Source organism: Pan paniscus, chromosome 7 (assembly GCF_029289425.2).
Source record: "Pan paniscus chromosome 7, NHGRI_mPanPan1-v2.0_pri, whole genome shotgun sequence".
In the NCBI taxonomy this organism is placed as follows: Eukaryota; Metazoa; Chordata; class Mammalia; order Primates; family Hominidae; genus Pan; species Pan paniscus.
In genome coordinates, this window is record NC_073256.2 from 25,805,561 (window position 1) to 25,818,129 (window position 12,569).

Consider the following 12,569-nt stretch of genomic DNA (forward strand, 5'->3'; position numbering starts at 1 on the left):
ACTCTGCTGTCTAATATAGTAGCCATGGTTTTAAGACTGAATTCATTAAAATTAAGGTGTTTGAATTTGAATTAAATGCATTAAAATTAAATACAATTAAGAATTCCTTTCTTCAGTCTCACTAGCCATGTCTCAAATGCTCACTAGCTGCATTAGCTGGTGGCTACAGTATGTGTGCCTTTCCATCACTGCAGAAAGTTCCATTGAACAGAGCTGGTCTAGAAAATGGGCTCCTGGGACTGCTAGAAAATGGGACTCCACACTGCTGTTGTTAGTGCTTTAAACGCCAGGCTTGTCAATTGTACATGGAAATACAGCTCTACCCTGGTTAAGCAATGGGTCTCTTGAGCCCTGGGAATTTCAGTTGAGCAGGCGAAGGGCTGATGAAAACAGCTTGTAAAAGTATTTGCCAGCAGACCTGCCCACACACAGAGACGATGTACATTTTCAGAGACATACCACTGTTGCTCCAGAGGACAGGGAGAAAGCACAGCTATGGGCCAGGACGAGTTTTTCTTTTAGTTTGTGCTCCTCGAGCTCTGAATCCAAGGTCACTCCTGGGAATTTTGCTGGGATTCGTTTAGCAGGTTTACATTCTGTACCTCAAGTAAGATGATCGGCCACTTAAAGGCAGGGGAAATGACTTATGTTCTTATAATATCTCCTCCTTGACACTTCATATATAGATGATAAATAAACACTAGCACTCGATCTAAGTTGCATTATAGTTAGCTCTGTGCATGTATCTCCTTATTTGCTCATGAAATCCTCAAGGCCAAAGATTATTTTTATTCCCTTCCCTGCAGCACCTAGTACTCTGCATGATGAATAATTGTTTCTATAGAAATACTCATGGGTGGGAGGATAGCTGGACCCCGGGAGTTCAAGGCTGCAGTGAGCCATGATTGGGCTACTGGACTCCAGCCAGACCTGGACTCTAAATAAATAAATCAAATGAATAAAAAGTAAACGACAAAGTATTCATTTTGTGTTTTAACAAGCACTCGAGGAAAAATTCATTTTAAAATTTTTAAAAATGAAATATTTATTGGATGGTTGGAGGGAGGGAGGGAGAGATCAACTCAGACCCACACTGGTAGAAGATTTCCTGTTTCAGTGAGAGCTCACCGTTTTAGTGATACATCACTTCCCATCTTAGAAATTCAGAAAAATTCAGCATTATTCTCTCGTTTCAAGGTGAAGAGGCTATTTTTCAAGTCACCAGTGGGTGGATGAATGAAACAAAGCTTTTCCAGTGTCATCAGAGCATTCTCATGGGACTTTATCAGAAAAACCATCTTCTTTGCCTTTTTTTTGGTAGAAAGCTCCACTGGAAAAAGCAAACTTAATTCAAGAGAAAAATATGGCAATAGGACAATTTCAACAAAAGTTGTCTATGTGTTACATGAAACATTCAGGTTCTAGAGCATTTTGTGTCACTCTTTTAAGACCCCAATCTTAAATGCTTGTCATCAACTATAGAATCTTCTCTCACCACATCTGGAAATTAAGCTAAAGTCAAGAACACAAAAATGTTTGTCTTCTCATTACTCTCTTCTGTCAGATATTTTGCAGTGTAGTTTCTAGTGATCATCATTTTCTTACTGTAGATTCAAGTTTGTATCTTCTACTATTTCCCTTCATTCTGAAGAATACCCTGAGGAATTTCCTGCAGTTCTGCCTGTAACAAATTCTATCAGCTTTTGTTTATCTCAAAGTGTCTTAATTTTACCATTTTTTAAAGTTTATTTTCACTCTATATAGAATTCTAGACTGGTGAGATTTTTTTCAGCATTTTAAAGGTGTTATTCCCTGGTCTTTTGGCCTGCATTACCTCTAATGAGAAATCAGAAATTATTTTTGTTTTCCTATATATAATGTGTCTTTTGTTTTTTGGATAATTTCCGTATTTTCTGTTTTTTTGGTTTTTGGTTTCCTTTTTTTTTTTTTTTTTTTTTTTACACGGAGTCTCTCTCTGTTGCCAGGCTGGAATGCAGTGGTGTGCAATCTTGGCTTACTGCAACCTCCACCTCCTGGGTTCAAGTGATTCTCGTGCCTCTGCCTCCGGACCAGCTGGGATTAGAGGCATGTGCCACCACACCCTGCTAATTTTTGTATTTTCAGTAGAGATGGGGTTTCACCGTGTTGGCCAGGCTGGTCTTGAACTCCTGACCTCAAGTGCTCCACCCGCCTCGGCCTCTCAAAGTGCTGGGATTACAGGCATGAGCCACCGCGCCTGGCCGATTTCCGTATTTTCTATCATTTTTTGGTTTTCAGCAGTTTGACTATGATGTGCCTAGATGTGGTTTTCTATATGTGTATCCTGCTTGGGGTTCACTGAGTTTCTTAAACCTAAAAGTTGGTGTTTTTCAACAACTTTTGGGAAGTCTGGGGCCATTATTCTTTCAAATGTCTTTTTCCTCCATCCTCATTCTCTTCTCATTCAGAATCCGTATTGCAGGTGAGTTCGGCCATTTATTACTGTCCTATCAATCCCTGAGGCTTTGATCATTTTTTTCAATTAATTTTCTATTTATCAGATTGATTTAATTTTATTGATCTGTCTTCAAGTTTACCAAGTTTTTCTTCTGTCATCCCTAATAAGCCCATTCAGGGAATTTTTCATTTCAGGTATTATACACTTGAGTTTTAGAGTTTCCATAGGGTTTAAAAAAATAGTTTCCATTTTCCAAGTGAGATTTCATAGTCACTAATTCATTAAATCCATATTTTTCTTTAATTCTTTGAACGTCTTCCATTAACTATTTGACAGTGTGTGTGTGTGTGTGTATGTGTGTGTGTGTGTGTGTGTGAGATGGAGTCTCGATCTTTCGCCCAGGCTGGAGTGCAGTGGTGTGATCTCGGCTCACTGCAACCTCCGCCTCCCAGGTTCAAGTGATTCTCCTGCCTCAGTCTCCCAAGTAGCTGGGATTACAGGCACCCACCACTATGCCCGGCTAATTTTTGTATTTTTAGTGGAGATGGGGTTTCTACTACTTTAGAAGTGTTGGCCAGGCTGGTCTCGAACTCCTGGACTCAAGAGATCCACTTGCCTTGGCATCCCAAAGTGCTGGGATTACAGGTGTGAGCCGCCATGCCCCAGCCTTTGACAATAGTTTTAATAACTCATTTAAAGTCTTTTGCTGCCAAGTCTAATACTTGGGCCATCTCAGTTTCTTTTGAGTACTTTTTGCTTTGATTATCAATTATGTTTTCCTGTTTCTTTGAAAGCCTAGTGATTTTTTTAACTGGATACTGAACATTGTAGATAATATATTGTAGACACCTGGATTCTACTATCTTCCTCAGAAAAATGGTGATTCTCATTTTCGCAAGCGGTTTGATTTTTATCTGATCACCTTGGAATGTGCATCTTGGTTTTAGGCTCTCATATTATAGATAAGCAAAAAGTCAGAAGTGTTTCCTGAGTGCTAACTTAGAAGACTCATTCTCCAAACTGTCTCTCATGACGATCCTATTAGGGCTCAGGTTTAGGCTTTTTAAGAGCGAGTGTGGTGTATGTTGTACTACAGTGACTATTCAAATTTAAGTGAAGTAGGCCAGGCATAGTAGCTCATGCCTATCATCCCAGCACTTCAGGGTGGGATGCCAAGGCAAGTGGATCTCTTGAGCCCAGGAGTTCAAGACCAGCCTGGGCAACGTGGCAAAACCCCGTCTCTAGAAAAGATACAAAAATTAGCCAGGCATAGTGGCTTGTGCCTGTAGTCTCAGCTACTTGGGAGGCTGAGGTGGGAGAATCACCTGAGCCTGCAAGGTCAAGTCTGCAGTGAGCGATGATCACGCCACTGCACTGCAGCCTGGGTGACAGAGTGAGACCCTGCCTCAAATAAATACATAAATAAATTAATTTAAATTTAAACATGTACTTATTCAGTTGCCATAGTTACATTTCAAGTGTTTCGTAGTCATATGGGTCAATGACTACCAGATTAAAATTGTGCAACTACAGAACATTTCTGTTACAGAAAATTCTATTGATAGGCACAGTTCTATGTCAGAGATCAGCAGCTTTTTCTGTAAAAGGCAAAGTAATATTTTAAATTTTAGGGCCATACGATCCTGTCATGTCTGCTCACCTCTGCATTGTAGCATGCAAGCGGCCACAGACAGTAAGTACACAGATGAACATGGCTGTGTTCTAAGAAAATTTTATTACAAAAACAAGCAACAGCTGAATTTGGCCTAAGAGTCGTATTTTTAGAGCAAAGGTCAGCAAACTATGACCTATGAGCCAAATTTGGCCCACTGTCTATTTTGCTTATTTTTAAAATAGCTTTATTGAAATATAATTCACATATCATATAATTTACCCATATAGCTCAGTGGTTTTCCGTATAGTCACACAGTTGTGCCAACATCACCACATTTAACACCTTTTTTTTTTTTTTTTTTTGCAAAAAAAGTTTTACAGGAAAGTAGGTTTACTCATTTATTTATGTCTTAACCTATGTCTGCTTTCATACCTCAGTGGCAGAGTTGGGTATTTGCAACAGAGACTATATGGACTTCAAAGGCTAAAACATTTAGCATCTGACTCTTCAGAGAAAATATTTGCTCTAGAATGTCGTCCGTACCCATAAGGCACAAGCTTGCTGTGTTTGACCTGGATTTCAGGAGTGTTCATGAGGTGTCATCTCTGCTCTCTGCCAGGGTCGGAACTCTAATGTCCACAGCACTGCTTGCTTGATCTCTCATCCCACTGTTTCTCCCTCAACCCTATAGCAGCTGCTACTTGGTGAGACTCAGGTGTTGCTGCCCGTTGTATATACAGCATAACCCTCAGCTACAGACCTTCAAGGACTCCAGTACAAATTTTTGGAACCTATTTCTTTTTTTTTTTTCTTTTTCTTTTGAGATGGAGTCTCACTCTATCGCTCAGGCTGGAGTCCAGTGGCGCGATCTCGGCTCACTGCAAGCTCCGCCTCCCGGGTTCACGCCATTCTCCTGCCTCAGCCTCCCGAGTAGCTGGGACTGCAGGCGCCCGCCACCACGCCCAGCTAATTTTTTGTATTTTTAGTAGAGACAGCGTTTCACCGTGTTAGCCAGGATGGTCTCAATCTCCTCACCTCGTGATCCGCCCGCCTCGGTCTCCCAAAGTGCTGGGATTACAGGCGTGAGCCGCTGCGCCCAGCTTTGGAATCTATTTCTGCGTGGCTTGTCTGATGCATCATTCCAGTGTGGTATATTTTCCTTGATTTAAAGAATGTATTTGTCCAGTCATTATGAGAATTATTTGAGTCTGTTACTATAGTGTCTATTTCTCCTTATCCAGTCCCTTTAATTTTGCTTTATGTATTTTGAGACTATGTTTTTAGGTACCAGTTAGTTTAGGCTTGTATTTTTCTGTTGAACTAAAACTTCTACCAATACATTGGGAGCCTCTTGATCTCTAGAACCATTTTTGCCCTAAAGTCTAAAAACAGAGTGACACTGTTTTCTTTCATTTAGATTTGTCTGTTGTGTACTTTGAGGCTTTTGATCTTTGTGTTTTAGATGTGATCTCTCATAAAAGTGCATTTAAATTCAGTCTGACAAGTTTTGATTTTTAACTGAGGCATTTAATCTATGTTCATTTGAATGTAATCACTGAAATATTTTATTTCTAGAGTTTTAAAATATTTTCTTTTTTAATGAGATAAGAGTCTTGCTGTGTTGCCCAGGCTGGAGTGCAGTGGCACAATCTCGGGTCACTGCAACCTCTGTGTCCAGGGTGCAAGCGATTTTCAGGTCTCAGCCTCCTGAGTAGCTGGGATTACAGGCGTGCACTACCACTCCCAGCTAAATTTTGTGTTTTTAGTAGAGATGGGGTTTGACCATGTTGACCAGGCTGGTCTTAAACTCCTGGCCTCAAGTGATCCACCTGCGTTGGCCTCCCAAGGTGCTGGGATTACAAGTGTGAGCCGTTGTGCCTGGCCTATTTCCATGTCTTATTTTTTCTTTCATAACTATCCTGCATTTACTATATATCTATACTTTATCTATATATCTATATATATAAAACCATATATATACACATATATATGTATATGTATATTATATATCTGTTCTTTTCTCCTTCCCCTGCCCTTTCTTTTTGCCTTCCTTTGAACTGATTATTTTTTGTTTCTCTCTACTACTTGGAAAGTTATTGTGATGGTTAATATTAGGTGTCAACTTGATTGGTTTGAGGGATGCCTAGATGGTTGGTGAAGTATTGTTTCTGGGTGTGTCTGTGAAGGTGTTGTGTTGCCAGAGGAGAATGACATGTGAGTGGTGGACTGGAGAGGAAGACCCATCTTCAATGTGGGTGGGCACCATCCAATTGGCAGCCAGTGCAGCTGGAACAAAGCAGATGGAAGAAGGTGGGATAAGTTTGCTTGCTGAGTCTTCTGGCTTTTTCTCTTCTTCCCATGAGAGACATTTGCTTCTGTTCCTCCTGCCCTTGGACATCAGACTCCATCTCTTTCAGCCATAGACTGAGGGAGGCACTGTGGTCTTCCCTAGTTTTCAGGCATTTGGACTTGGACTTGAGCCACTTCCGTCTTCTCTCTTTCCCCAGCTTGCAGATGGCCCATCGTGGGACTTTACTTTGTAATCCTGTGAGCCAATTCTTGCTAATAAACTCCCTTTTATATGCACCTACATCCTATTGGTTCTGTCCCTCTGGAGAACTCGGACTAATACAGTTATATCAAATTCCCTTCTTCTAGAACTCATCCTAGAATGTTAACAAGCATATTTAACTTCTCATATTCTAAATTCAATTAATAGGTTTACTCTCCTTCTTTACATTACATGAACTTAGAACACTTTAATCCTCTTACATCTCTCAATTTGTGTGCTATTGTTGCTTTGTATTTCATGTCATCCCTCTACTTACAGAAGTTTATTGCCATTGTTTTATGCAGTCAATTTTTTAAAGATTTGCTTATGTATTTGCCACTTTCTTAGCTCATCATGTTTTCATCTCAATATCCCTAACTTGAATTGTCTTCCCTCTGCTTAAGACAAGCCCTCAGCATTTCCTTTAATCACTGTCTGTTTTTCCTTACTTCAAATTTTTTAACTTCACTCTTATTTTTGAAAACTATCTTTACTGCATATACAGTTTTAGGTTGATGGTTATTTTCTCTCAGCATATTTAAAATATTGTTTCACAAAGAAGAAAACAACAGACTTGAGTGTGGAGAGTGGGAGGAGGGAGAGGAGCAGAAAAGATAATGATTGGGTACTGGGTTTCATTTATGGGTGATGAAATAATCTATACAACAAACCCCTATGACATGAGTTTATCTGTGAAACAATCCTTCAGGTGAACCCCAAACCTAAAATAAAAGTTAAAAAAAATTAAACAGTGACAACAACAACAACAAATATTGTTCCACTATTACCTATAGTTTCTATGGATGCTATCAAGAAGTCAATTTCATTGTCATTCCTTTGTAAGCAATCTGTCTATTTGAAGTGTCATTAGGCTGTATCTGGGTGAACATTTCTTTCTTTGTAAAAAATCTTGCTTGGGTTCCTTGGGATTTCTGAACCTGAGGATTGGAGTGCATTAATTCTGAGCATTTTTCTGTGTCCCTTTTTCTCTCTGGACAGTGGAGTGGTCTGTCTTTCGGTTCTTTAATTCTTCCTTCACCCATGCTAATCTTCTCTCAAACCACTCATTGAGGTTTATAAAAACTTTGTTACAATATTTTTCATTTCTAGAAGTTCTAGTTGAATTTTTTCTTTTATGTCCTTAAAAACCTTTAATTTTGGCTGGGTGCAGTGGCTCATGCCTGTGATCCCAGCACTTTGGGAGGCCAAGGCAGGTGGATGACGAGGTCAGGAGTTCGAGACCAGCCTGGACAACACAGTGAAACCCCGTCTCTACTAAAAATACAAAAATTAGCTGGGCATGGTGGTGGTCACCTGTAATCCCAGCTACTCAGGAGGCTGAGGCAGGAGAATCACTTAAACCCAGGAGGTGGAGGTTGCAGTGAGCCGAGATCGTGCCACTGCACTCCAGCCTGGGCGACAGAACTAGACTCCGTCTAAAAAAAAAAAAAAAACAAAAAAAAACACTTCTTTTTCTTTATTTATATTTTCTATTATAGATTGTGTTTACTCCCAAAATTCATAGTACCTTAGAATATGACTTTATATGGAGATACGGCCTTCAAAGAAGTCATTAAGTTTCATTGGGATTATTAGGGTAGGTTCTAGTCCAATATGATGGTCTTCCTGTAAGAAAAGGAGATTAGGACACAAAACACAGAGAGGAAAGAGCATATGAAGATGGTGAAGGCAGCCCTCTATAAGCCAAGGGGAGAGGTCTCAGAAGAAATTAGCCCTGCTGACACCTTGAGCTCAGACTTCCAGTCTCCAGAACTATGGGAAGTGAATCTCTGTTGTTTCCGCCACCCAGTCTGTGATACTTTATTATGGCAGTCCTAGCAAACTAATACAGACCTCTCTATTTTCTTCTTGAAACATAATTTAAAATACTTGTTTCATATTCTTTGTCTGATAAGCCAATATGTGAAACCTTTTGGAAGCTAAATCTGCTGTTTGTTTTTTCAGGTGTGTGGTGCTTCTAGAGCATGGTATTTTTGTGAGTTTTGTGATCTGTGCTGGTGAGCTCATATGTTTTGAAAGTTCTATCAATGAGAATTCTTTGAACAAATCGGAAAGAATTTGCTTTTCTTAGTACCATGAGCCTAAAGCCACTTCCAAGTCAGCAGCATTCTACACTAATTCTCAGCATGAGTTTTTTGGGACTAACCAGGTAGTGTGAATTGAAGCTGGAAAATTGTACAATGGCCTTGTGTTTATGAATAATCAAGGCAGATATTTTGTTCTCTTACCGAAGTACTAAGTCTGGAGAAAGGCATTTTTCCTTGATGTCCAGGGTAAGAGCAGTGGTTGGGGTTAGTAGTAGTAGTTGTGGGGGAGGATAAGCTTCTATCTAATTTGTGATCATACTAAAGATATAAACCCTTGGGGCCCAGTTTTCTGTGTGGTCTTCTATTAGATTCTATACTTTGCGAAGTCCCTAGGCTTTTTCTCCTGTGGCCTGGCCACTGGAGTTTAGCAAATGCCCTCAGGATGAAAATCAGATTTAGTGTTTCAAAGATAGTTCTAGAAGGAGAGGTAATTTTTAACCCAGAGCCTCTGTCACTTGTCAGGAAGGGCCAGGCTGGTGTACCCTGGGAAAAACTTTAATGTTGCTTTTATTGATATCTTTATCAGCTACCGTCCTGATTAGCTAGACAAATCTTTCCTTTCAACAGAGTGAGGTCCAGAAGGCAAGCATTTTGTGGAAGTCATTTCTAGATCCCCCAGTAATTTATGTAGAGGAAAGCCCTTTCCCATGCCCAGGCTGTCCCACACCTGAGCTCTCACCCTCACACAAGCATTGGGGGCTTCAGAGACCACGGATCCCCCATCTTCATCTCTCCAATCCCTCTGTCTCCATTTCTCATACACTCCTGTGAAAAAATAAACAGAAGAACCGTCTGCCTTGGAACTATCCTGGTTATGCTCTTCTTTTTCAGAAAGTGCTTGAAATAGAGGCCAAATTCAAAAACCCTCCATCACCTAAAGCTGTATGGAGACAAGGCCAGGGTCCCTGCCTCTGCCACATCCCTGAAATAGAACCTGCCTATGCTTGTTTCAGGCGGGTGTTTTATTTCAAAAGCCTAAGCCAGCCTGTGAAGTGGATCTCTGGCTTGGAAGCATTTCGCAGGATCGTCACACGAGGCAGGTGGCTGGAAAGTGTGTCCAAACTCACCTGGCACTGCCTTCGGCCTCCCTGAATGCAGAGTTGGCCTCAGTCCCCAAGCTGCTCTCTAGAAGCCTGCAGCATCCAGCACAGGGTGAAAGAGGCCGTCACATTGATATGTTAGTGGGCCCCAAGCAAATGTCTGACCGAGAAATGCTCGACTCCATCTGATTATTTTCCACTTTTATGTAAAGCCTCCAGTGTGACTTATGATTAGGTTTTGATTCTCTCTCTTTGGAGTTAGTCTTGTCCAGGGGCAAGAACAGAAACTGCATGACCCAAAGACAGAGGACCCCTTTCAGTCGGGGTCTTTGCTGACCAAAGCAATTTTGCAGGTGGGAAAAAAAAAAGAGTGCAGGCAGGGGTTTATTGACACACTTATCGACCTTCCACATCAGCTGTTGTTGCCAGCTTCCCTTAGACAGCCTTAGGCAAGAATAAAAGAAGCTGAGCACATTTTCAGATTCAGAGTCAGGTCTGCAAAGGGCTGAGAGTCTGGGCATTCTCCTTAGCCAAGGGCAGAAGGCTGCCCCTTGTCTTTGTTTCCAGCCTGTCCATGCCCATGTTTTCAACAGAGTAATTCTGACCAATAAACTCTACCTGCTTGATGGAAGGTAAAAGGCATAAAGGCTGAATAGTATTTAGGAGATGAAAGAACAGTTAAGGCTTAGGTAAATGGTTAAGTCAAGAGAATTCTTTCTCTGTTGATGGTCACTTGGAAACCAAGCTTGAGTTTCACATGAGCTCCATGCGTCTAAAACACTTTTCAAATAGTCTTCAAAAAATTAACTACTGACACTTCCAATAACAGATGGTGGGATAAATTGCTATCTGTCACTTTCCTTTTCTGAAACACACGGAAAATCATATCTATAGCTCTGCAAACCATCCTGAGGAATATTTGGATCTGACTGAGTGAGAAATAACAAGGGCAAGAAATACCTAGTCAGACCAGCACTTGACACTCAGTAACTGTTGGTGAATGAATGAATGAATGAATGAATGAAACATGTGCTCACCACATCTACTGCAGGATGTTAACATCTCTGAAAGTAGGTGAAAGGATTCTATGAAATCCAACCCAAAGTGTTACGCTTGGAACAATTAGGTTTATATTCCCAGAAGAAACAGGAGGCGGAAAGAGCAACAACAACAACAACAAAACATTGCTATCGTGGTATTCTTAAGTTTGTGATATGGTTTGGCTGTGTCCCCACCCAAATCTCATCTTGAATTGTAGTTCCCATAATTCCCACTTGTCATGGGAGGAACCCAGTGGGAGGTAATTGAATCATGGGGGCGGTTACCTCCATGCTGTTCTCGTGATAGTAAGTGAGTTCTCATGAGATTTGATGGTTTTATAAGGTGATTTCCCCCTTTTGCTCTGCAGTTCTCTTTCCTGCCACCATGTGAAGAAGGACATGTTTGCTTCCCCTTCTGCCATGAATGTAAGTTTCCTGAGGCCTCCCCAGTTCTGCAGAACTGTGAGTCAATTAAACCTCTTTCCTTTATAAATTACCCAGTCTTGGGTATGTCTTTATTAGCAGTATGAGAACAGACTAATACAGTTTGTCATTTCAGAATGTTAGGATATGTAGATGTCATAGGAAGAAACCCTTGGACAGCCCATCTGTGTGTTCAAAAACAACCCCTCTACCAGCCCTGCTCACCACAAAAGAGGGGAAAGTCAAAAAACGAAAGTAGGTAGGTCCTCAGGGCAAAGCGCACAGCACATTTATGCAGAAAATCTAGACAATAGGCCAGGTGCAGTGGCTCATGCCTGTAATCCCAGCACTTTGGGAGTCTGAGGCGGGTGGATCGCCTGAGGTCAGGAGTTCGAGACCAGCCTGGCCAACATAGTGAAACCTCATCTCTACTAAAAATACAAAAAATTAGCTGGGCGTGGTGGTGGGCACCTGTAATCCCAGCTACTCGGGAGGCTGAGGCAGGAGAATAGCTTGAATCTGGGAGGTGGAGGTTGCAGTGAGCCGAGGTCACGCCATTGCACTCCAGCCTGGGCAACAAGAGCGAAACTCCATCTCAAAAAAAAAAAAAAAAAAAACTACGACACAATAATAATTGTGAATAAATTTGCCAGCTGTACTTCATAAACTGAGGACATGATTAAAGCAATGTTTTGAGGAAAATTATTAGGCATAAGCACTTAGCATTAATAAATACAAAGTATCAAAATAATGCATTAGTGATTCAACTTAAGTTTGAAAAAGAACATAATTATGAAAAAACAAAATGAAGAAACAAAAATTGGGAGTTGAAGTGAATAAATTAAAAAATGGATATTTGGGAGAAAAATAAATGAATCCAAGTCCTGGTGCTTTTAAATAAAACAGATAAACCATTAATATTCTAAAAAAAAGAGGGGCAAAATACAAATGCATAAAATTAGAAAGGAGGGTGGGAAATAACACAAAGACAGAGAAAACACTTTTTAACTATGCAAATAAATTAGAAAACCTAAGGAATGAATATACATGAAGTGAATAATTTATCCAAATGGCAGACACAGGTCATTTCACAAATGAAATTTTAAATTTAAAAATTTTAAGAAAGAGATTATTCTAGTACTTTTAAAACTTTTCTAAGGAAAATCAACATGTCTAATGTTGTTTATAAGGCCAACATAACAGTAATACCAAAACTGGACAGTGCACAGACAGGACTCACAAAACAGTAGACGAGTTTTAGGAATAAGCCTAGTGCGAAAATATTTTTTAAAATATTGACACTCTAATTACCATTTTTTTCTTTTTTTTTTTTTTTTTTTTGCAACTGACACACA